Source organism: Urocitellus parryii, chromosome 10, assembly GCF_045843805.1.
Source record: "Urocitellus parryii isolate mUroPar1 chromosome 10, mUroPar1.hap1, whole genome shotgun sequence".
Taxonomy (NCBI): domain Eukaryota; kingdom Metazoa; phylum Chordata; class Mammalia; order Rodentia; family Sciuridae; genus Urocitellus; species Urocitellus parryii.
This window is the reverse complement of record NC_135540.1, coordinates 25,503,643-25,529,345: the sequence shown is the minus strand read 5'-3', so window position 1 is coordinate 25,529,345 and position 25,703 is coordinate 25,503,643. Positions and strand designations below refer to the sequence as shown.

Here is a 25,703-nt window from a genome sequence, read left to right as displayed (position 1 = left end):
AAACAGTGAAGGGCTAGATGTAGCTCAGTGCTCAAACCCTAGGTTTATGAATTCCTACTCCAAAAATAAATTAATATATAAATACCAAGTTGAAAGTTGCATGGTATTATTCTTCTTTGTCATTAACAACCAAAATGATAAATAAATATAGCTTTATATAAAGAAAAATTTTGAGGGGATAAATATACAGCAGTTTCTTCAGAACATAAGATCATAATGCATTTTAACTGTCAACATTATATTTTGGTAATGTTTAGATTTTTAATAATATATATTTATATGTATAATCAGAAAGAAAAAAGTTTCATAACTGGAAGTGGAGTAGGAGTCTTATTCATAAAGAAAAGGGAAAACAAGGTGTTAACTTTTTTATAATAGTGCTGAAATATTATCTGTCTCTACCTCCTTGGAAGGACAACAGCATACTCATTCTCAGAACTTCAAAATTAAGTGACACACAAATACTGAAAAAGTCCTTTTAGTGTTCTTTCTTTATTTCTCAAGATAAAAATACATCCCAAATTCCAGTTTATCAAATTCATCTGAGCAGCTGGGCATGGTAGCACACACCTATAATCCCAGAGACTCAGGAGGCTAAGGTAGGAGGATCACAAGTGGGAGACCAGCCTCAGTAACTTAGTGAGGCCTTAAGCCACTTAGCAAGACCCTGTCTCAAAATTAAAAATATTTTTTTAAAAAAAGAAAGGGTCTGAGGATATAGCTCACTGGTAAAGCACCCCTGGATTCAATCCCCAGTATGAAAATTTAAAAAAAAAATAATTATTTTCAAAAAATTCAACTGAGCAAACACTGTCAACTTCTAACAGCATGTCTCTAATTCTAAGCAAAAGCAATCACAAAATTAACAACAACAAATGGTTCAGGTTCTGAAGATTATAAAGATATTTGAGGCATTTTCATAATGGAAATATGAGGAATTAGAGATAAATGTCTTTGGCTCCATAGTCCTATAACCTACCCAAACACTGTAAAAACCAGATAGAAGGAAAAGAAAGAATAGTGTAGAGAGGTAAATGAGGAACCACTGGCCTGGGGAAATTCTCAATCTGCCTGGGGAAGAGCGCAAACAAGTGCTAGGGAGACTCTAAAATCCTGACCACAGACCCTTACTCTATCTCTCTAAAGTTTTTCATAAATACCAAAACACACATACAAAAAATAAAATTTTATCTAAATCAGATACATTACAAAAAAAAAAAGATTCCTGCCTGACTCTGCCTCATCTCTAAATTTCATTCCCCACAAAAAAAAAAAGTCCTTTGACTCTTCTGTTTATTCTGGTAATTACTACCATGTTTGAAAAATCACACACTTACATTGCTGTTTCCTGGTTTGTTTGTTTAATTTTAGACATTACCAATAGTTCATTATTTAATCTATCAGGACATCTATTAATCCCCTCTCCCTGCAGGATTTCCCTTCCAAATGTGATGGACATTAGTTCAATTTTATTGGATAGTTACACTGTTGAGACCCAGAGAATATAAAGATCATATATGTGCATATACTTATATGTATATACATACACACACACACACAGGCACATGCACATATTTATATATAGTCCTATTGACCTGTCCCCATATGAGTCCTCGTTTTGGTTAATAAGAAATAAGATCCCAGCTGAGTGCAGTGGTGCACAACTGCAATCCCAGATACCTGGGAGGTCAAGGAAAGAGGATCATAAGTTCAAGGCCAGCTTGGGCAATCCAGCAAGACCCTATCTTAAAGGGATATAGCTTAGTGGCAGAGCAACTGGGCTCAATCCCCACATAATAAAAAAGAAAAAAAGATGATTAAAGAAAGAAAGGTGATCCCATTTCATATTCAAATACTTCACAAAATTAAATGGAAAAACCTGAAAGCATGGCCTATAAATCAGAAATCCTGAATGTTGATCTGAGTCCACCAAACAGAGAAAAGTATGCACTTACAATCCCTTTTTATTGGGTTGGGGTTGTGGCTCAGCAGTAGAACGCTCTCCTAGCACCTGTGAGGCACTGGGTTCAATCCTCAGCACACATAAACATAAATAAATAAATTAAATTAAGGTATAAAAAAAATCCCTTTTTATCTCACAAAGTCATCTGTTTTCTTCCTGTGTAGTCTAATAGAGTTCACTATGAAATGATTAAATCACAAGGCATAAATATGATATATGTGAAATAACTTTGTTAATCATAAGACATTATAGAAATTTTCACTTTTGTTACTGTCTTTACTAAGAGATCCCTTTAAATAAAGTCCCTGGAGTGTTTGGTCACTCTTAAGCATTGTTCCTCTACCTGGGCTAATACTAAGAATTGGAAGTCACTAGGAAGAAGTGTAAAGTAGATATAAATTGTGTTTCAAGGCCAAGAATAAGGTTCCAGATCCCTATGAGACAAGTGTACATACACATAATAAACATCAAGAGTCTAAAAGAAATCAGAGAAAATAAACTTGCTTTATATTTGCAGAGAGAAAAGGGACATTATCAAATTTCCTTCTTAAAAGTGCTACATGATCATAATTTTATTCCTCAGCAGTAAATTTTGTTTCTTCTAATATTTACCTTCACATTTCTACACATTTGTTCATCTGTTTCTTGAGTTGTAGTCATTATCTGTTAGCTTCCTATTATAGAAAGAACTTTGCAAAGAAAGTATTTTGAAACTTGGGAGGTAGAACACAGAACTGTCCAGCAATGTGTTACTCTGATTCTGTAAAAACAGAACACCCTTTTCATTCCTTCAAAGTCTTCAAAGGCCTAAAACATAGTACCTCTGTGTTCAAAGTAAGAAGAAAGGAGCTGGGCAGTTGGGCCTAAATTATTTGGCCCCTCTAAATCATTCCCTGAGTTCATTTGATTATGGCCAATTTCCCTTGCCCTTTCCATTCACCCGGCACAGTTTAATCCTGTTCCTAAAGCTCTAAGACAAATGACAAATGGGACCCCAAACTTAATTTATTTCAATGCAGGCACAGACACAATTCTTAGAAGCTTTGCAGGAAGAGATTAACCAGAACTAAAAGAAACCAGCCTTTAATTATCTGATAAGTTATTCAAAGCCAACTAATATGCCATAAATTTATGGACTGAATCTCCGGCTCAACTTCTGTCCAAAGAAGACTACTGAAATTTTCCAAAAGTGGAATTTGGCTGTGGTCCACCATGTTTGGGCAGGTTCAGGGACCATATCCTGTCTAGTGCCAGGAGCACAAGTAAACTTGAGGTCAGGCAGGTGACCCTGACAAGCAGGCATGGTGTACCATAAGGAAAGGAAATCTTTTCTCTCTTAATCAACAGGATAAAGGTGATTAAGTGGGAATTATTTTTCAATGACCTATATAATTTCATCAGGGCTGCTATGACTATTAGCAGGGATCAGCTGACTTCCTAATGAGATGAATTTGATAGCAAGGCCTTCCAGAAAAGCAAAGGGAGTAGTAGGCCCAACCCACAGGGAAGCAACAATCGGTAAGCATTGTTTACTCCTCCTCCTCCTCCAGAGGGCTGTCTCTCTTTGGTTTGGGGGTTCTTTCCCTCAGGGGGAGTGTAGTGTTCCTGATCCCTGGATGGCTAGGGATGGGGCACCTGAAGAATGGTGGAAACTGCCTCTGTTGTAAAGGTATGGGTCCAGAGGCTGGGACAGACCTGGCATAATTCATCAGACCTGCTCACGTGATTTCCAAAATCCCCAGCAAACAAGGCTGCAGCCGCCTCCAATACTCCTCTAAGCAGGCTTGAAATAAAACAAAAGCTAACTCTACTCCCTCGCAGAAGTGGGGTTAACAAGTGAGCTTTGTTAAGGCCAAGGAAAACATGCACACACACTATCAATAACAACCACGACCTGAACAGTTTCGTGAGAGAATTTATGAAATTGAGCAACAGCCACCCAACAAGTCCTTAAACCAACGAAGTGCTACAAACCTGAGTGGCACCACTTATCTGTTGTGTAAGCAAGGAGGTCTGGAGAGGAAAACTGAGAGCCAGATCTCTTTGCCAGTCCCTCACGTAGGATCCAGGCTCACTGGCCCCAGGGACCAAGGAAAGGGGTGGAGAACCTGATGACATCTTTTCTCCGTCAAAACAAGCTGGCCCTCTCTTTCCCGGAGTCAGTCACCGAGTAACGTCCTGTGCCACAGCCTGCAGCTCTAGGAACCACCTCCTTCCCGTCCTGTCCCGACCGGACCCACTATGGGACATTCGCAGCCCCACCTGCTCCTCCTGCCCACTCGGGCTGTCCCCTTTCCTTCGAAGCCCTAAATCAAAGAACCCTTCGAGCGCAAAGCTCAGGTCAGCATGCCACGTACCTGCGGCGACCGCGGCTCCTCGTCACCGCGCAGCGTCCCCGTACAGTCACAAAGTTTGCTCCGCGGTCCCGGAGAGTCGGGCCCCGGAGCCGCCACCGGCGCTGGGCACTGAGAGGAAGGCAGAGCCGGCTCCCCGCCCGGCCCAGGAATCCGGGCCGGCTGCCCTCACAGGTCCGGGCCCGGGTCCTCCAAGCCTCGGTCCAAACTCAGCAGGAGTACTCGTGGAGAACGTAGCGGGCGACACGGGCTCGGAGCGCAACTTTCCGACCGTGCGTCAGCCGGTGGCGGAGCCGCGCGGGTCCAGGGCTCGCCCTCGCCCGCCCTCGCCCGCCAGTGCCCTCGGGAGCTGGGCGGGGCGGGGGCGGGGCCCAACCTGCCGGCCCAGGGGAGTGCGCAGGCCCCGCCCCGCGGCCGCCGGCCCCGCCCCGCCGCCCGGACGCGCGGCCGCCAGGTGCGCCAGGACTCGGCGGCGCGCGCTCCGGCCTGCGCGGTTTCCAAGGTGAAGGAGGCGGGGCCTCGGGGAGAAAGTTTCCACCGAAACTTGAACTGGGGCTCCCAGCAGGACGCGTCACCCTTGGGGGCTCGCCTTTCGCCGGAACTTCACCTCTCCACACACAGGACGTTCAAAAGAAAGGAAGGAAGGGGGAAGCTTGGGACTTAGCAACCTACGGGACTGGGGCGGAGGTAGGGTGGCAGTTTTGTTGTTTTGCTTTTAAAGGATAGTTTTAGCGCTACCGGGCTTGTTGGTGGGTTTGTGTGTCAAAGGTTTACTGACAATGACCCTTCTCCAAAAAAAAAAAAAAAAAAAAAATGTAGGGCTCTTTACAACACAGATGAATCTTCCCCAACTCAGACCTCCTTGGGGCATGGAAGTGCAGGAGGGTGCAGGTGACCCCCTTCCCAGAGCCCGGCCCTCCCGCCCTGGACTACCTTTGCCCGTGGACTGCGAGCTTGCACACTGTCTGGCTTTCCCTCCTGTCTCCCACGCCCTTTATGCGCTTGGACCGCGAAGTCAAGCCTCTGCTTTCTGGACTTTAAATCCCAGAGGAGGAAATCGAAACCCTTGGTTAGAAGCTCTCTTGGCGTTTTCACGGCCCTGCGGTTATGTGGCTGAAACTTGAGGTGAGCCTCAATCTGAACGGGTGGGGCTGGGCCACAGATTACAGAGGCGGTCGTGGAGGTTTTCAACCACAGCAGCATCCTACTGACCCATCGCCAAGCTCTGTTTTGGGGGAAGTATCTTCCTGCCTTCGTTCTCATGAATGGCAATCCAGATGTAACCCAAATCGGGTAGATCTAATTTCATGTTCTCTCTTGCACCCACAGAAACTGAAGAGTGAAAACTTCAGTCTTCTATAGCTGCCTATCACCACCGCTGGGTTTTCGGATGGCAGCAGGAACACAGATTAAACTTGCCAAGAGTATCTTTCAGGATTCACCAGCTCTCACCTGTGACAAGTGCCGTCAAGAAGTCGGCTCCTAAGTATAAACTCGGGAAGACAAGAGAGTTAGAGATGAGAGAAGAAACCAAGAATTTCTGCACAGGTCACCTGGGCCTGCTCTACCCAGGAATGTAAGGCAATCACTCATTCAACAAGTATCAATTCAGTGCTTTTTTCCATGCTAGGCACTCTTTTAGACGTTGGGGACAAAATAAAGAACAAAAACAAAAGTTCCAACCCTTATGGAACTTAGTTTTCTGATAGAGACAGGTGATAAATAAATAAAATATGTGAAGTGGCAGATGATTTTAAATCCTATGGACATAGTTCAGTGATAGAAGGTTTGTCTACCATGCACCAAGCCCTGGGTTGATGCCCATCAACACACACACCCATGCACAATGCCACTGAGAAAAAATCACCAGAGAGGCTACATAAGAAGTATGAGAGAGCTGGGGTTGTGGCTCAATGGTAAAGCACTTGCCTAGCAAATGTGAGGACTGGGTTCGATTCTCAGCACCACATAAAAATAAATAAATAAAAGTACATCAACAACTAAAAAAAAAATTTTAAAGAAGTATGAGAGGTGCTCTTTTAAAAGAATGATCAAGAAAAAACATTTGAAGGAGGCAAAGGTCTGCACAGACAACTTTCTCAGCGGAAGGCATAATGAATACTGAAGGCAGGAGTATGCCTGATTACTAGGAGCACCCAAGAGGACATGACAGAAGAATGGAGAATGAAATAAGAGAAACAAGAGCCAGGGGCGATGAAGATCAGATGAATGAGTTGGGAGCCATTGGAAGACTTTGTATAGAAAAGTGACTTCCCCTGGCCAGTTATAATGGGATCATGTTATAGCTTGGGATAAGTCCCCAAAAGGCCCATGAGTTGAACGCTAGGTCCCCAGCACTGGGTACTATTGGGAGGTGGTAGAACATGTAAGAGGTGGGGCCTTTTGGAAGCCTTCCAATCAGATAGGGACATGCCCTGGAATGGAATAGAGGGATACCCGTCCCTCCTCCCTCTCTCTGTCTCTTCCCCTTTCCCATTTTCCTCTCTTCTGCTCCCTCCCAGCCTTGAGGTGAAAGTTTCCTCCTCCGGGGCCTCCACCATGATGTCCTGCCTCACCACAAACCATCAAGTCATCCAACCATAGACTGAAACCTCCAAAATGTGAGCTAAAGTAAACCTTTCCTCCTTGTAAGTTAATGATCTGAGTCTTCTGTTATGGACAGCTAACTGACACAGATCACCCCAACTTCTGGGTTGAGAATAGACAGTGAATGGTAAAAGCTAAGCACAGAGACCAGTTAGAAGGCTGTTAAAATAGTCCAGGAACAAGACACAGTACCTTTGACCAGGGAGATAGTGGTGGAGATGATGATCTGATGGTGTTTCCTCACAGAGTGGATGTGGGTATGAAGGAGAAAAGATAAGGAGGACTCTGAAGCTTGTGGTTTAAGCAGTATCATTAAAAAAAAAAAAAAAAAACTCAAAGTGAAAAAAAATACCTATTTCAACAAATCAGAATCTCATATATACCCATTATGCCTGGAGATATTGTTTTAAAAGGAAGTGTGTCTTACTAAAAGTAAAGGAGATGAAAATAAAAACAGGAAGAAAGAACAAGAAATAAAAACATAAAAAATGGAAGTCCAACCGAAAAAAGCAATGGAAGAAATGAAGTCTAACAGAGGCACCTAACTTGGCCTGCTTTCTTCTAAGATATGCTTCCTCACTAAGACAAAGTATAGCATCTGAATTTGCAAGTTTAAGAGTTCGAAATATGAAAAGTTTGTTATAAAGCAGAAAAAAAAATCCACAAAGTATAAGAGACAATGAGTTTTGCTTGCTACTCCTGGCAAATAGAAAATTCTCAAAAAAAAAATAAAGGAAAAACAAAAAAAGCAAATGTCCAATATATTTCAAAAATCCAACTATTGCCTAGCATGGATGGGTCCAGGATTCAACCTCCAGCACAGAAAGAAAAAGAGTTCAACCATACAAATATTAGAATTTATAAATTTTGGATAATATTATACCATGCTGAATTACAATAATTTTTAGCAGTCTATACTAAATCTTTAAAATGTACTTTTTGAACCATTACTTTCACTTCTAGGAATTTATTCAAATATTTATTTACAATGTATATGTAAGATAGTCATTATACTATTATTTAAAATGTAGTGGAAGCCAGATGCAGTGGCACATGCCTATAATCCCAGCAGCTTCGGAGGCTAAAACAGGAGGATCTCAAGTTCAAAGCTATCCTCAGCAAAAGCAAGGCACTAAGCCACTCAGTGAGACTCTCTCGCTAAATAAAATACAAAATAGGCCTGGAGATGTGGCTCAGTGACTGAGTGCCCCTGAGTTCAATCCCTGGTTCCAAAAAATAAAATATAGCGGAAAAGTTGCAAATACCCTAAGTATCAAGCAAAACAATTATGAAAAGCACTTTACGGACAATATATTTTTAAACAGCATGCATCCAGTAAATGGCCATTAGTATTAACCTCTGCTTATTATGATAATTAAAGTAAGTACACGGTTGTAAATGTATATATTAGTACTATCATTTGGATCTGGCTATGGTTTGGATTAGCTCTCACTTTGGCTGCTACTGGGAGGGAATGGTAACATTAAGAGGTGTGGCCTGAGGGAAGATGCCCTCAAAGGGTAATATGGGTCTCTTCCTCTCTCTTTTTCTTCATTCAGGCTGCTGGGAGATAAACAGTTCCTCAACCTTGCACTACCACTGTGTTGTCCAATGCTGCCACAGGGCCAGAGCAACAGGGTTAATCAGTCATGAACCAAAAGCTCTAAAACTATGAGCCAAAATAAACCTTTGCTCTTTTTAAGTTTATTTATCCCTGGTATTATATCATAGTAATGGAATGCTGAGTAACATGATTAGTAACATAATGTTAACTTTTTCCAAATTGTACTTTTCATTATCTAATTTTATTTTTACCCTCTTCAGCAGTGTTGCATATAGTACTTTAAAGCATGAAATTAGATTTCTTTAATGCCGAAGCCAATTAAGGCTCCTCTCTTTCTTACTGCCTTTATTCCCACTTATAAATGTAACTATGTCAAAATTGTATTGTACACTTTTCAAATTGTTAAAAGAATTAAATTTTTAAAAAGCTATCTAGGATTATATGAAAAAAAAAAAGGAGAACAGTATCTCATCAATAACACACAGACACACACTCTTCTTGCTAGTAGGACTATAGATCTTAACATTCCTGTAAGAAAGTGGACAAAAGGTATCTATCTTAAAAAAAAAAAAAAGCAGACACTAAGGTATGGCATAGGGAAGTGAGTGGCCCAAGGTGCAGATGTCAAAGCTGTCCCTCCATTGTGCCAGTACCTTGGAATCTAAACTAAAAAGAACATGAAAACGTTTTCATTTGTAGTCAGATTAAATCTAAATTGAAATTATCTTCTAAAATTGATTCTCTTAAAAAGAGCTCAGAAACGAACAATGTGTAGCCTGTTAGAAAATTAATCATCCTGTCAAGAAATTCTTCTCCCTAACAAATACATTAATAAAACCCCGTTGCTTTTGAATGGCCTCGTCTCCTATGGAAATCATCAAGTGGTCAGGCTCCACTCCACTGAAGATGTGAAGCTTATTTCCTCTTAAAACTCTTTTCACACCTGTCTGTCTTGTCCCTCCAAGTGAATCACTGTGGCATGTGAAGACCCCGGCCCTGCAGCGCTTGCAGCCCCCAAGCATGTATTCAGATCCCACTCTACTGCTTTCCAGCTTTGTGACCTCAGTCAAGGAACTGCATTTCCCCTGCTTCCGCTTTCTCTCCAAAGAGACATAATAATAGCACCTACATCACTGGAGAGAGAGTGGGAACAAATATCTGGATGCAGACCGGGGCATGTAAAAAGTACTCAATAAATTTAATTTTCAAGGCCATTTCTAGGAATTTATCATAGGACAATAATCGTGACTGGGCAGAAAGATTTATGTACATGTGTTATTTCGGCAAGATTTTATAACATCAAATTTTTACCCCAGCAATTTAGCAAGATCCTATCTCAAATAAAAAATTTTTGAAGGACTGGAGGGCTAGGAGTGGGAACACGTGGTTGTAATCCCAGCGACTTGGGAGGCTGAGGCCAAAGGACTGAAAGTTCAAGACCAACCTCAGCAACTCAAGACCCTGTCTCAAAATAAAACATAAAATAAAAAGGCTGGGGTATATTGCTGGTGGGACAGCAAATTGGTGCAACCACTATGAAAAGCAGGATGGAGATTCCTCAGAAAACTTGGAATGGAACCACCATTTGACCCAATTATCCCACTCCTTGGCATATACCCAAAGGACTTAAAATTAGCATACTATAGTGTTGCAGCCACATCAATGTTTATAGCAGCTCAATTCACAATAGGTAAACTATGGAACCAACCTAGATGGCCCTCAACAGATGAATGGATAAATAAATTGGTAAAGAAGAATAAAATTATGGCATTTGCTGGCAAATGGATAGAACTGGAGAATACTATGCTAAGCTAAATAAAGCCAATCCCGAAGAACCAAAGGCCAAATGTTTCTCTGATATTAGGATGTTAATTCACAATAAGGGGGTGGGCAGGAATCGGGGTAGAATAGACGTACTTTGGATTAGACAGAGGGGAGTGAAGGAAGGAGAGGGGGCATGCAGGTAGGAATGATAATAGAATAAATTGGACATTATTATCCTATGTGCATATGTAATTACACGATCTGTGTGACTCTACATCATGTACAATCAGAAGAATGAGAAATTATCCTCCATGTATGTATAATATGTCAAAATGTATTCTACTGTCATGTATAACTAATTAGAACAAATAAAATTTAAAAATAATAAATTTTTTTTTAAAAAAACGGACTGGGGGGCTGGGGTTATGGCTCAGCAGTAGAATGCTTGCCTCGCACATGCAAGGCCCTGGGTTCGATCCTCAGCACCACATAGAAATAAATAAATAGAATAAAGATATTGTATTCAACTACAACTAAAAAATTAATATTTAAAAAAAGGGCTGGAGATGTGGCTCAATGGTTAACTTCCCCTGTGTTCAATCCCCAATACCATAATTTTTTTTCATTAATAACTGTCTAATAGAAATTAAATAATTTATGCTTTCCCAAACATAGTCTAGCAAATAGTACAGACTCAGTTTTATAAAAAATATAAAACCTACATGTACCTCCAGGACTGCAATAGTTATACAGGCTGTTCACAGTACCTGTCCTAGGGGGCAAGTAAGATCTGGGATTTAGTTGTGCTTTGCTTATTGAGCAGCACTCCCTGCTGCAGGGTTGTTCAACCCAGAGGATAGGATGTCTTTTCTAACTGTACAAAAGGGCAATGTGGGCTAGCATCAGCCCTGTGTACAATAGTCAGGAGGTAGGACTGAAAAGACCCAGACAGTCATGCTGACACTGATCATCTTGAAGTACCAGGACTCCTGGAGAGATGTAGTGTTTTCATTATAATTTTCTGTATTTTCACAATGTTCTATAGTGAACATATATTGCTTTCACAATTATAATAAAATAATAAAATTCACTTTTGAAAATAGTGGGATAAGAAATACAATCAAAACAACAATGACAGCTAGGAGTGATAGTACATACCTGTAATTCCAGTCACTGGAGAGGCTGAGGCAGGAGGATTCAAGTTCAAGGCCACCCTGGGCAACTTAGTGAGACTCTGTCTCAAAATAACAAAAAGGACTGGGGATATGGCTCAGTGGTAAAGTGCTCCTGGGTTCAAACCTTGGTACCAAAAAGAAAGAAAGAAATCCTTCCCCAATATTCTATTTTTTCTTCTTTTATTTTTGATCTTTAAACTTTTAACATCTTTTGAATTTATTTTTTATGTAATAAGACAGGGATCTGATTATAGTTTTTCTCCTTATAGTGAGCTGATTTTCCCATTACAATATACAAAATAACACTTTTTTCTTTTTCTTTTTTTTTCAGGAGATTGAACCCAGAGTGCTCTACCAATGAGCTATACCTCCTGCCCATTTTACTTTTTTATTTTGAGACAGTGTCTTGCTAAGTATCCACGACTGGCCTCAAACTTGCAAGCCTCCTGCCTCAGCCTCCTGATCTATAGGATTACAGGAATGCACCTCTACGTGCATCCAATAAGCCATCATTTCTTCACCAATTTGTGATATTGTGTCTCTAACAAGTTCCCGTGTATACACAGGTCTGTATCTTGACTTTCCATCCTGTTCCCTTCATCTGATCTTCTGCACTGGGAATGTGGCTTGGTAGTAGTGTGCAAGGACCTGGGTTGCTCAGTGCTGCAAAAATTTTTTAAAATGGTCTTGGATGATGTTTCCATTGCTTTGGCTTATTTATCAAAATTGCCCTTAGACATTCACCAAATATACTTCAGAAACACTTTGTTGATTTATTTCCAAAAATCCTTCTGGCATTTTTATTAGAATTACATTGCATTTACGGATTCATTCAGGAGGAAATAAATCTTTAATATGCTAAATCATTCCATCAGTTAACAAGGTATTTTGCTTTTTTTTTTATTTTGGTATTAGAATCAGTTTTTTGTTGTTCTTTGTTTTGTTTTGGCTTTTTTGCTACTGGGGATTGAACCCATGGGCCCCCTACCACTGAGCTACATATCCAGCCCTTTATTTTATTTATTTATTTATTTATTTATTTATTTATTTATTTATTTTTGAGACACAGTCTCACTAAATTACCAAGGCTGGCTACCTTGATCCTCTTGCCTCAGTCTCCCAAGTCACTGGGAATACAGGTGTGCACTACCATGTCCAGCCATACTACTTTTCTATAATGTTTTTTGTTCTTGCTTATCTTAATTTATGAATATTATATGGTTTTCATGCTTATAATGCCATTTTCTAATATGTTAACCATTCTAATTGACCATTGTTGGTATTGAGAAATGCGATCTATTTTTATGTACTGATTGTGTATCCGACTGTTCTGCTGAACTCTCTTTTTAGTTCTAACGGTTAAATTCAGAGAGGTATTCACAAACATGATCAACATCTAAAAGCAATGAGAATTTATGCCTTTTCTTCCCAACTTTATATGTTTCAATGGATATTTATCATCCTTCACACTCACTCAGTATCTTTAATCATTCATCTTAGGTATTCAAAGGTTTCTCTTCTTGTAAGTCCCCACCTCCTATTTCAAAAACAGAAACCTTCAGACTCCCATGCAGCTAAAACACAGACTTTGAAAGGGACATTGATAAGACAAAGAAAGCCCCATGGAGAACCATTCTAGTAGAGAGGTAGGGAGAAGAAGAGGATAGCGAGAGATTCCTGCAACAGTGCCCAGTGCTCAGGCTGGTTGAGTTGGCAGTACATGAACAGTGTCTTTGTCAAATAGTGATAACAGTGGTGACTCCACTGGAGCAGATCTATCATATAATTTGGGGTGCTCTTCCTAGTTCCCTAGCCTCCAAGTTGCATCTGGACCACTTTATAGACTCAGTGAGCTATCCAATGCTATTTACTAAGTTGCTTTCTTTAAACTCTCTAGGGATGGCTTCTGCAGTTTTCAGCAGAACCCTAACAGTTATGTGTCCTGTTTATTTTTGTCTTTTAGCAATGGCCAAGGCAGAAGTACTAATTTGCAAGGGAGTGATCACAGTTGGGATCACTGTTTTTCTCAAACCTGCAGGGAATATGGAAGCAGGCACTACTAGTAGATTGGACAAATTGCAAGTCTCTCTTCTTTTTATCTTCCAACCAGAACCCCAATTTTGTCTGTAGTGGCAAAATGCAGATGCCCTTGTAACTAAAGGCAGCAACACAGTCCAAGACAATGGAATGCAAGAAGCCGCCCTGTAGGGGACTTCAGAGAGCCCAGCAGGCTTGTCTCCCGGCCCTTCTCTCCAACCCCTGCATCCTCCTGGACTGAGGTTACCTAGAGAGGCAGAAGCCACCTGAACATGATGGGGAGAAAAGCTGAACACCTGGGCTGGTGAGGCAGGAAGCCCAAAGCGGCCTAGAACAGGGCTTTGGGAAGCCACAGGCCACCACTGTTACACTGCCACCTCTGGACATCCTGTCCCCAGATGAAAACAACCCGTGTGTGTTTATCCCACTGTTATTATGGTTTCCTTCACATAGCAAACATTTCCCTAAATAACGGAGCAGCTAGAGTTTTTGTTAAATACGATGTTTGTAGTTTGGGGTTGGTGTGCTCTGTTGAAAAACTTCCAATCTAGTCTTAGAATAACTTAAGACATTTTTACATCATTAGCTGGTATTGAACTTTATAAAATGCTCTTTCTGCGTCTGAGATGAGTGTTGTTTTAATTTCTGGTGTTCTGTTGCTGTCTCATGATGTGCTGATTCTGATTTTGGTAGATCTTCTATTGTTTAATTATATTTACCTTACTAATATGAACTCTATTTGATTATAAGATATTCTTTAGTAGGATATTGGATTCCACTAGCTAACATTTTACTTAGGATGATGTTACACTTCTGTTAGTAGGTAAATAAGTCCTTTTTTTCTTATACTATTGTTATGTGATTTGGCATCTGCATTATAATTTAAGTTGGGCACTTTGACCATTTCCTATTTTTCTAGAGCAACTTATATAAAATAGGAATTATCAGGTAATAAGGTTTGGGGAAAATCATCTGAGTACTATACAACTGAAATGTGGATCCATTTTTTCTTTTACCTTTCTTTTACCTTTTAATACACATACAGATTAGTGCACACATTATAAGTTTACATCTCAGTTTTCACAAACTGAATAGACTCGTGTAATCAGCAGGCGTATCAAGAGACAGAATCTGGAAGTTTCCTTGTGCCCCTTCTTGTCACTCTCCTAGATTCTAATGACACAGAGTAGTTTCATCTGATTTACTATTTTATGTATTTGGAACAATAAAATATATGCTCTCTGTGTCTGAATACTGATTTATAAGGTTCATCCATGTTGTTAATTTAGTTATGGGTGGTTTATTATTTGTCATTTGAAATATTCCTTTGGGTGAGTATTCCATTAATTAGTTATCCATTCTACTGTTGATTGTTGTTTGGGAGACAGATATAACTTGCTATTTTCCTAATCTTTTTATTTTATATTTATTTATTTGGTGCCTGAGATTGAACTCAAGGGCACTTAACCAATGAGCCACATCTTCAGGCCGTGTGTGTGTGTGTGTGTGTGTGTATTTTTATTTAGTGACTGGGTCTCACTGAATTGCTTAGGGCCTCACTACGTTGCTGAGGCTGGCTTTGAACTCACGATCCTCCTGCCTCAGCCTCCTGAGTCACTGGGATGACAGGTGTGGGCCACCATACCCAGCAATCTTTTAAAATACACTATAAGAAAGTAAGAGAATCACTTAAGTACCAAAAACTCGTAAGTGAGGGAGACGTAAAATGGTGCAGTCATGATTGGAAAACAGTGATGGCCCCTTAAGTGATTAGACACAGAGGTGTTGTGTGGCCCTGAAAATGCACTAATAGGGATGCACTCAAGGGAAATTAAAATGTGCATCCACACACAACTCATACTTGATTATTCATAACAGCATCAATAGACAGCCAAACAGCAGAGACAGTGCAGCATCCACCAGCTGGTAGTTGAACAGGGGGGTGTGTCCTCACAATGGAATACTATTTGGCTATAAAATCTGGGATGTATGGATACGTGCTGCAATGTGGATGAATCTTAAAAAGATTATGTTACATGGAAGAAGCCAAACACAAAATATATTATTCTTTGATTATATTTATATCAAATACTCAGAATTACAAAAGACCAGACTTGGGGACAGAAAGATACTTAGTGGTTGCCAGGAGCTAGAAAATAAGAGGAACAGGACCTGTCTGCTAATGGATGTGGGTTTTCTTTCTGGTATAAAGAAAATACTCTGGAATTAGATGGTGGCAAAGGTTATACATTCTTGTGAATATACAATATATTCTGTGACTAAAATTGCTGAATTGCATACTTTAAAAAGATGAATCACAGTTTATGAACAATATGTCAAGTTTAAAAAAATGTGAAATAAATGAATGTCAATGCTTGCACTTTTTTTAAAATTATCCACTGATCACTGTTGACCTAGATAGAACTGGGTTACAATGGGTTACATATGAAGGGACAAGGGAAAACCTCTAGAGGAAGTTAATGGGAGGAAAACCCACAGAGGCAGTGTCTTGGTTCATTTTGTTTGTCTGTTAATAAATGCCTTAAGGTGGGTGTTTCATAAAGTAAAGAAGTTTATTTAGCTCAGTGTTGGAGGTCCAGGAACATGGTGCTGGCATCTGTCAGGTTCTGGTGAGGTCCTTCTGGTTACATCACCATATGGGAATGGCATCATGGTAGGAGTGCAAGTGAGAGGCAAGACAGAAAGCAAGAGAGATCCAGGTGCAGTGGCCCACACCTGTAATCCCAGCACCTTGGGACACTGAGGCAGGAGAATCACAAGTTCAAGGCCACCTAGAAATTTACCAAAAATAATAATAATAATAATAACAATAATAAAGAAAGAGAGCCCCAGAAAGCAGAACTTGCTCTATGCAAACCCATTCTTGAGAGAACTACTCTGCAAAACCAGCATTGATCTCTCCCAGGGGTAGTGTCCCTGGAACCTGATTACCTCACATTAGGCCCCAACTCTTGACTCCACCACCTTCTGACACCACCACACTGAAGACCAAGCGGCCAGCACATGAACCTTTAGGGGACACCCTTAAACCATATCCAAATCACAGTAGGAAGACAGTGGAGATACGTGCTTTTTAAGCCTTGACTCTAGATGGAATGATTAAAAGTTAAAAAAAAAAAAGAAAGAAAGAAAAGAAAAAGGAAGGGAAGGAAAGGAAACTTTCTCTTGAAAATCACTAGCTCAATCCCTCTTTGAGCCAGAATTAATATGATCTGTGTGGTCCCCTTCATATTTCTGGGCCTCCATTCTCCCATCTGTAAAGCAAGGAGCTGGCAACTGAGGATGGCAGGGATCCCTTCCTGTCCCAGATGCCTTGGTTCAATGCCACAGCCCCTCTGCTGATCCTGCCCACAGGCTGGTGCTACAAGTCACTTCAAATAGAAAATCGGTTTGTCTATAGCGTGTGCTCCCTTTGATGGCTTATGAAAGTCCTTTTTGTTATACAGAGCTTTTTCCCTAGTTTTACAAATTTGGTTACTGTAAGGATGTTTTTAGCCATGTAACCACAAACACATATTTTCTTGATGTCTCAGTTAATTTGCATTTTATAAAAAGAAAAATATTATCTGTGTAATACAAAAAAAACCCATACCAAAAGTTTAGATAAGATGGATGCTGGATTGGTTGTGCCTGTAGGTTCCCATTAGAGCCAATTCAAATACTGTTGAAGAAAGCATTTTAAATCGGATTTGAAGCCGGGTGCAGTAGTGCACGCCTGCAATCCTGGCATCTCAGGAGGCTGAGGCAGGAGGACTACAAGTTCAAAATTAGCCTCAGCAACTTAGCAAGGTCCCAAGCAATTTAACAAAACCCTATCTCAAAATTAAAAAAATAAAAAGTGGCTCAGTGGTTAAAAGCACTTGGGTTCGGTCCCCAGCACCAAAATAAAAAAATAAATAAAACCAGGTTTGAAACAATTACAACAGGTAAATATGCAAAGAAATCGATTATAATTTCTCTTTTGATCCCTCACCACCACCACCATACTGGGGTTTGAACCTAGGAGTACTCTACCATTGTATCTCCTGCCACTTTTATTTTTATTTTGAGACAGGATCTCCCTAAATTGCTGAAACTAGCCTGGAACTTGTGATCCCCCTACCTCAGTATCACAGATGTGGACCACTGTACCCAGCTGGATTTCTTTTAATCCCTTAGTGATTTATTTATTAATTGATCCTGAGGATTGAACTCAGGGGCACTTTACTACTGAGCTTTATCTCCATCCTTTTTTATTTACTTTGAGACAGGGTCTCACTAAATTGCCCAGGCTGACCTTGAATTTGTGATCCTCCTGACTCTGCCTCCCACATGTCTGGGTTTGTAGCATGAGCTGCCACCTCACCTGGCTCATATCCTTACTGTTTGAGAAATTTTTTATTGATAGATCTTTTTAAAATCTACCTTTTAAACTAATACCTTATGCTTTGTTTTTCAGAGAACATATTCTGTGTGATGCTAATTCTTTGGAGGTTTTTGAGGCTTCTTTTGAGACCCACTACATAATCATTTGATATAAATGTTCCATGGATACTTGAAAAAATGGATGTTTGCTTTTGAGCATCAAAGATGTATTGAAAGAAGATAAAGTTTATTAATTTCCTTATGTAAACATTTTGATATTGATATTTTTATTTTTTGTTGCACAGGGAATTGAGCCCAGGGCCTTACATGTGTTAGGTAAATGTTCTAATAAGCTATATCTCCAACCTACTTGCTCATTGCTTATAAAAAAATTTTTTAAAGATGTCTTCTTAGGACTGGGGATGTGGCTCAAGCGGTAGCAAGCTTGCCTGGCATGTGCGGGGCGCTGGGTTCGATCCTCAGCACCACATAAAAATAAAGATGTTGTATCCACCGAAAACTAAAAAATAAATATTAAAAAATTCTCTCTCTCTCTTTAAAAAAAAAAGATGTCTTCTTAGATTTACTGTTATTGTTTTTTTTTTAAATTTATGTCCATTATATTACTAGTGTTTTGTTTTCTGTATTTTGAGTATATATTGCTTAGGGGCATATTTCTTCATTTATAGGTGGCACATGTGTTTACAATATATTTTCTTTTTTTAAAAAAATTTTTAGTTGTAGGTGGACACAATATCTTTATTTCATTTATTTATTTATATGTGGTGCTGAGAATGGAACCCAGTACTTCACACATGGAGGCAAGTGCTCTACCACTGAGCTACAGCCCCAGCCCATGATATATTTTCTTGACCTATTGTTTCTTTTACCAACAAGTAATCACCCACTTTAACCCTCCAGTGCTCCAGAGAAACAGAACCAATCAGACAGGTGTGTGTGTGTGTGTGTGTGTGTGTGTGTGTGTGTGTGTGAGTGATTATGAAGATTGTTAATTCCAAATCTTTAGTAGGGGCAGAAGTCTCTATACCTAAGGGAGCTGATGGTTGATGCAGTTTGGCAGAAACTGGCCTTTTGCCTTCAACTGATTGGATGAGGCCTGCCCACCTTACGGAAGGCAATCTGCCCCACCCAAAGATTGCTTATTTATTTATTCATTCATTTATTGATTTTCGTTGTGCTGAGAATCAAAACCAGAGTCTCACACATGATAGGCAAGCATGCTACCATTGAGCTACATCCCCAGTCCCAGACTGCTAATTTAAATGTTAACGTTATTCAAAACACTCTACAAGTTAACACATGAAATGAATTATACCATCTCTTATAACTTACCCCCCTGACCTTTTTTTTTTGGTGCTGAAGATTAAACCCAGAAGAGCTTTTTTACTGAGCCACATCCACAGCCCTTTTTATTTAGTTATTTAGTTATTTAGTTATTTAGTTATAGTTGTTGATGGACTTTGTTTCATTCATTTATTAATATGTGGTGCTGAGAATTGCTGGGATTTGTCCTTTCTGGAATCTCCAGGATTCTCTTTGTAAGCTACCACTGAGCCACAATCCCGGCCCCCTTTTAATTTTTTTACTTTTGAGGCAAGTTCTCGCTAAGTTGCTTAGAGACTCACTAAGTTGCTGGGGCTGACCTCAAATTTGTGATCCTCCTGCCTCTGCCTCCCAAATCACTGAGCTTACACGCATGCACCACCATCGCCAGCCTTTAGTCCCCTTAAATTCAAAGTTCATATTTAAATCATTATCCTAGCTTTCTTCTGATTCAGATTTTGCTGGCTAACATTTTCTATAACTCTATTTTGTGTCTTTTATTTTAAGTCTATCACTTGTAAATAATGCATTGCTAGATCCAATTTTTTAAAAATACAACCTGGGATTCTCAGTCTTATGATTTATAAATTTAATCTACTCACATATCACTGTAATTTTTGATATATTGCAACTATACTTGCCATCTTTTTCGAGTTTTATTTTTCCGATACTTTCTGGTTTGCCTAATGTTTGACAGATCAAATTTTCTTCTGCTTGTCTGAAGCATGCATTTTGTCTTTAACCTTTGCGTAGTAATCCCTAACTTACTCAGAACCATACGTACACTTATTTTTCTTTACCGGTGTCTAAAGTTTAGCAAACTCTTATGGCTCTCTAGATTCTCCATTAGGACCTCACTTCGTGTCATTGGTGTTTAATTCCAGACTGTTAGAGATTGGTCCTTTCTGGAATCTCCAGGATTCTCTCTGTAAAAGAGAGACCTAGCATCCACTCCTTGGTCACCTCTTATCTGGAATCAGAAGTATCTGGTTTAATGCATGAAACATTCATGCAAATGCATTTATTTAAGTCTATAAACATGCCTTAAAGGTAAGGATACACCGAGTGTGTACACATGTACATGTGTGCATATATATCCACATTTATATTTTTTCTTCCTTTCTTTCTCCTTTCAATATTTTACATACTTTCGATAACCCACCAACTTCCAAACATTGCATTAGGCCTTCAGGAGCCATAAAAAGGAACGCAAGACCAAAATTTACCACATAATCCAGTAAGGAAAATAGTGTCTACCCTAATCACTATACACAAAGAAATAAAATTAGAGTTATAAAGAATTTTTTTTAAAGGAAAGAAACTTAGATGGGGCTAAAACTGGAAAGGTCTAATAGAATTGTATTTGACCAAAACCTTGATGGATTTTGTAAATTTCCAACAGGTCCAAATTGGTAAAGATGATATTTCTTGTGAAAAACAAATATTGACTATGGTGTGAAGTAGGCAAGCATATTCAAGGAATAGGAAACAGTCCATTTGGACCAAAAAAAAAAAAATTAAAGAATAGACTTTCACAGCCAGCGCAACAGCATACACCTGTAATCCCAGTGGCTGGTGGGGGCTAGCTGAAACAGGAGGATCGCCAAGTTCAAAGCCAGCCTCAGCAATAAGCGAGGTGCTGAGCAACTCAGTGAGACCCTGTCTCTAAATAAAATACAAAATAGGGCTTGGGGATGTGGCTCAGTGGTCGAGTGCCCCTGAGTTCAATCCCCGGTATCCATCTACCTACCTACATGCCCCCCCCCCAAAAAAAAAGAAAGAATAGAGATTTCACAATTCCTGGTGATTTAGCCATGATTGGGGCTAATTTAATTTCTTTTTTTGTCTTGTTTTGTTTTTCCCTGGAGCTCTGGGGATGGAACCCAAGGCATCACACATGCTAGGCAAGCATTCTTCTACTGAGCTACACACCAGCCCCTAAGCTTCCAAAATAAACCCTTGATCCTAGGTCACAAGGCAATTCTTTCCCCCTTCTTTAAAAAATAGGGATGCTCTACTTGCTCTTTCCTAGAATTGCTTTTTTTCGATTGTTGTCCGAACCATTGGTGAACTGGTCTGTTTTTTAATTTTAACATATTCTTCCAAGATTTCATGGCACTGAGGGATTTGGTTTTGGTTTTTCTTTTCCTTTTCTCTTCATAGGAAGCACCCATTCTAAAACTGACCAGGGCTAAATATTTTATTTATTTATTTATTTTGAAAATAAATAAAAAATAAAAAACCACCACCAACAACAAAAACAAACAAACAAAAAACCCCAAACATGAAAAACTAGCATTTTATAAGTCCTCCACTCTTCCTTCTTTTCTTGACTCTATTTTGTCTACCATTGGAGTCTTAAGCATGCTTGCCAATTCTCTTCTAGATTTTTCGAAGATTGCACCCTCTTTGTGTACCACATAGGGTTTATACTGGATGCCTTACCTTCAGGTCTAGCTACAAAATGACATGTTAAAGTCAGGCACTTAGGACACCTACAGCCAATTTCAAGGGGTTTCTCTGAGTAGGCGATGAGAGATTATAATTAAGCTGCTGTGTGGAGCTTTTGAAGAGGAAAATTTCAATGGAAAATTATAGCCACAGTGGATTCTTGATTACTCATAAGATAAAATTGCATGAATAATTGAAATCCACAGGTTATCCTAATAAAATTGACTTCCCTCGATGCCATTAGCCCTTATTTCCATATCAGCTATCCTCACTACCACAATTCACAATTCACATCCAAAATTGAAAAGGTGGCAGGTCTATAAAATTCACTGTTGTAGTTAGAAAAGGAAATATTGTTTATAAATTGAATATATCCATAATAAGGGCTATGGGAACTCATATTAAAAACCATTCATACACCCAACTATTTGAATGGTGGGAATCATTCAGTAAGACTTTCTTTTTTTCAGTTGAAAAATAAAAGCAAATATCAGACTCAAATCATGTTTAAAGAGAAGCATGATAAAAAGCAATCCACTTGTCAAATAAAAATCAATTTGAAAGATGTACTAAAAATTCAGGAATAAGGAATAATAGCAGATATCTATGACCAGTGGGGCTTAGTGTCAAAGAAGATAATACAAACTGAGTATCCCTTATCAGAAATTCTTGAGACCAGAAGTGTTTGAGGTTTATAATTTTTTCCAGATTTTGGAACATTTGCATATACATAATGATATACCTTGGAGATGGAACCCAGGGCTAAACAAGAAATTCATTTGTTAACTTATACCTGAAGGTAAACTTATACATTTTAAGGGTACCAGTGGTTTTTTTAAAATATTTTTTTAGTTGTCAATGGACCTTTATTTTTTTTTACATGTGGTAGTGAGAATTGAACCCACTGCCTCGCACATACTAGGCAAGTGCTCTACCACTGAGCCACAACCCCAGCCCTGTAACAGTGTTTTGATTGCAACCCATCACATGAGAAGAGGTGTGGAATTTCCACTTATAGAATCCATTGGTGCTCACAAAGTTTTGGATTTTTGCAGGGCCCTGCTGAGAGCCACAGCCGAGTCAGAATGGCCCCTGGCATTTTGCCAATAGTATTGGTTGAGAGGCAAGCCATTAAGATGATGCTGGATTGATTCGGTTGTATATTAGACCTTTACTGTCCGCCTTGGCCTGCTACTTTGGAGTTCTTGGGGGGGGAGGGAGATTCCCGGGGAGAGTTCCCATTGGTTGGGGAAGTGCGGGAGGAGGGATTTCCGGAAGAGGGATTTCCAGTTGTTGGTTCCTGGAGGAGCCTCTTGGCGTTCTGGAGAGTTCTCGGGGGCGTGTGTGGAGTGTGCTGGTGGAGTTCAGAAATAAAGTTTGTTCCTGCTTCAGTGGCTCGTGATTTGTGCCCAGCCAGACTGCTGCAGGGCCCAGTGGTACACACCCATAATCTGAGCTACTCAGGAGCCTGAGGCAAGTAGATGGCCAGTTTGAGGACTGCCTGGGTAACTTGGTGAGAACCTGTCTCAAAATTTTTTTAAAAAATTAGAAAGAGGCTGAGGATATAGCTTAGAGATAGAGTAGTTCCATCCCCAGTACCAAAAAAAAAAAAGTTTTGAATTTTGGAGCATTGGATTTTGGATATTCAGAATAGGGATGGATGTTCAGCCTGTATAGAACATGGTTTACAATGTGTTCTTCCTCCCCTCTGCCCAGAGCAGCATCCAAATTACTTTTGAATCTGTTAGAACTAGAAATTCTTGGGCACAGTCCTAGACTTACTATTAGAAACATAGGGAGTACAGCCCAGCAACTCATGTATATTTTTTTAAAATATATTTTTAGTTGTAGATAAACAAAATATATTTTATTTATTTAATTACTTTTTATTTGGTGCCAAGGATGGAACCCAGTGCCTCACACATGCCAGGCAAGCACTCTACCACTGAGCCCCCACTCCAGCCTGCAGCTCATGTTTTAATAAGCCTGCCAGGTGATTCAGATGTATAGAAAAATTTGAGAACCACTGGAATAAAATCTAGAGGAGATACATTAAAGGGTACCTCTCCCTTGTACACAATTCACATTTCTCTAATTCTAAATAAGACGTGGGGCTTAACTACCTGTCGCTTATCTAAGAGTTCACAAAGTGAAAAAGTGTAAGATCTGGCATAAGAAAAGCATGCAGGGGGCTGGGGATGCAGCTCAGTGGTGAACCTCTGCCTGACATGTACAAAGCCCTGGGTTCAATCCCTGGGCCTGCAAAAAGAGGCCAGAGGAGTATATATGATGTCCTGACACCAAAATAATTCCTGAACTAAGTCTATCAGGTTTACTTCCCTACATCTCAGTCATCAGGGCTTAATGGGGACACAGAAACAAGCAACATTTCTTATTCCTCCTTGATCCCCTGCTTCCACTTCCTCTCTGTGTTCACCAACTATGACAGTTCCTAATCGCGCTCCCGCCCAGGATTTGTGAAACTATCATTGACCAACAGCAGTATTTTCAAAGCTAAGTAGCTTAAGAAAGGAATAAAGGGCTTTCTCTGTAGCCTGGAAATTCAGTTCTGAAATGTAAAAAGTTACATTTTTAAAAATTCTAGGCTTGTTTAGAGTTCTTTATCATATTTCATTTGCCAATACATTTTGCAGAGGGGTGGGGTGGGAGGGTACCAGGGATTGAACTCAGAGGCACTCAGCCACTGAGCCACATCCCCAGCCCTATTTTGTATTTTATTTAGAGACAGGGTCTCACTGAGTTGCTTAGCGCCTCACTTTTGCTGAGGCTGGCTTTGAACTCATGATTCTCCTGCCTCATCCTCCTGAGCCGCTGGGATTACATATATGTGCCACTGTGCCCAGCTGCCAATACATTTTTTGAATGATGCCACTAAGATAAAGTGCTTGCCATATATATCACAGAGGCATATAATAGTTATAAAAGTAATAGCACAGTCTATAGAGTTCTTAAAAAATCTGTACATCCTTGAAGTCAGATCCCCTCAAATATTGCTAAATATTGGGGAAGGCAGTACATTGAATTGGAAACATGTTGGAATGTATGGGGAATTTTACCCCTTAAGTCTCAGTCTTTTACAACAATACATAAAGCAAATAAGCAACAGTGTTTGTGATCACTACACAGTGAATTGTTGTTCAGCCGTGTCAAGGTGGAAGTCTCTCTAGCACCATGAATCTCTCATCCTTGGTTGCATATTAGAATCACCCAGGGAGTTTTACAAGGCCCTGTGCTCAGGCTGCGCTCCAGAACAATTACGTAAAAACCTCTGAGGGTGGAAACCAGATATCAGTGTTTTCTAAAATTTCTCCAGGTAATTCCAGGACAAACGAGGTCGAGAACCATTGCTCATGTTGATCAAGAGGATTCTGTTTAATGTAGTTAGCATGTAGAATCAGAGGTGTGAATAAGGCATCCGTGATTATTATTGGTTACTAGATCCTTAGCTCCCACTCACATTATGTTACCCCATGTATTCAAAAACTTTCAGTTGTGACACAAAAAGTAAATCAAAATGGATCAAAGACCTAACATCAAAGCTAAAACTATGGAAAATACAGTGGAAGAAAACAGAGGGAAAGCTTTGTGATATTGAAGTTTAAAATGATTTCTTGCATATAACATCAGAAGTACCTCCAACAAGAGTAAAAATGACAAATTGGACACCTTGAAATTTGAAACTTCTGTCCACAAGAGAATGCCATGAGAAACCAACCTACAGGATGAAAATATTTATAAATTGTGTCTGATAAAGGGTTAATATCCAGAACATAATATAGAGTTCCTATAGATAACAATAATGTACTATTTTTAAAAGCCAAAAAGATTTTTTAAAAAACTGCTACATCTCAATAACAATGAAAACCAACTATAAAATGGGCAAAGGACTCAAACAGGCATTTTCTGAAGAAGACATTAAAATGTTGAACAAGCACATGAAAAAACATCATCAGTGATTATTAAAAAATGCAAATCAAAACCACAGTGAGATAGCACTCCCCTGTCCCCTGCCCCTCATGTGGATGGCTACTATCAAAAAATGCCAGAAAATAAGGATT

General features: G+C 39.7%; 1 protein-coding gene across 2 annotated transcripts in view; it reads right to left on the bottom strand.

Annotated features, from left to right (window-relative positions):
- Fhip1a (FHF complex subunit HOOK interacting protein 1A) overlaps nucleotides 1-4,665 on the bottom strand; it is a 233,982-nt gene extending 229,317 nt beyond the window's left edge. For both annotated transcript variants that reach the window (XM_026384753.2, XM_077803090.1), the window contains exon 1: nucleotides 4,321-4,665. The gene's annotated coding sequence lies outside the window, so the exon portion shown is untranslated. The remainder of the gene's footprint in view (nucleotides 1-4,320) is intronic.
- Nucleotides 4,666-25,703: the final 21,038 nt, after the last annotated feature.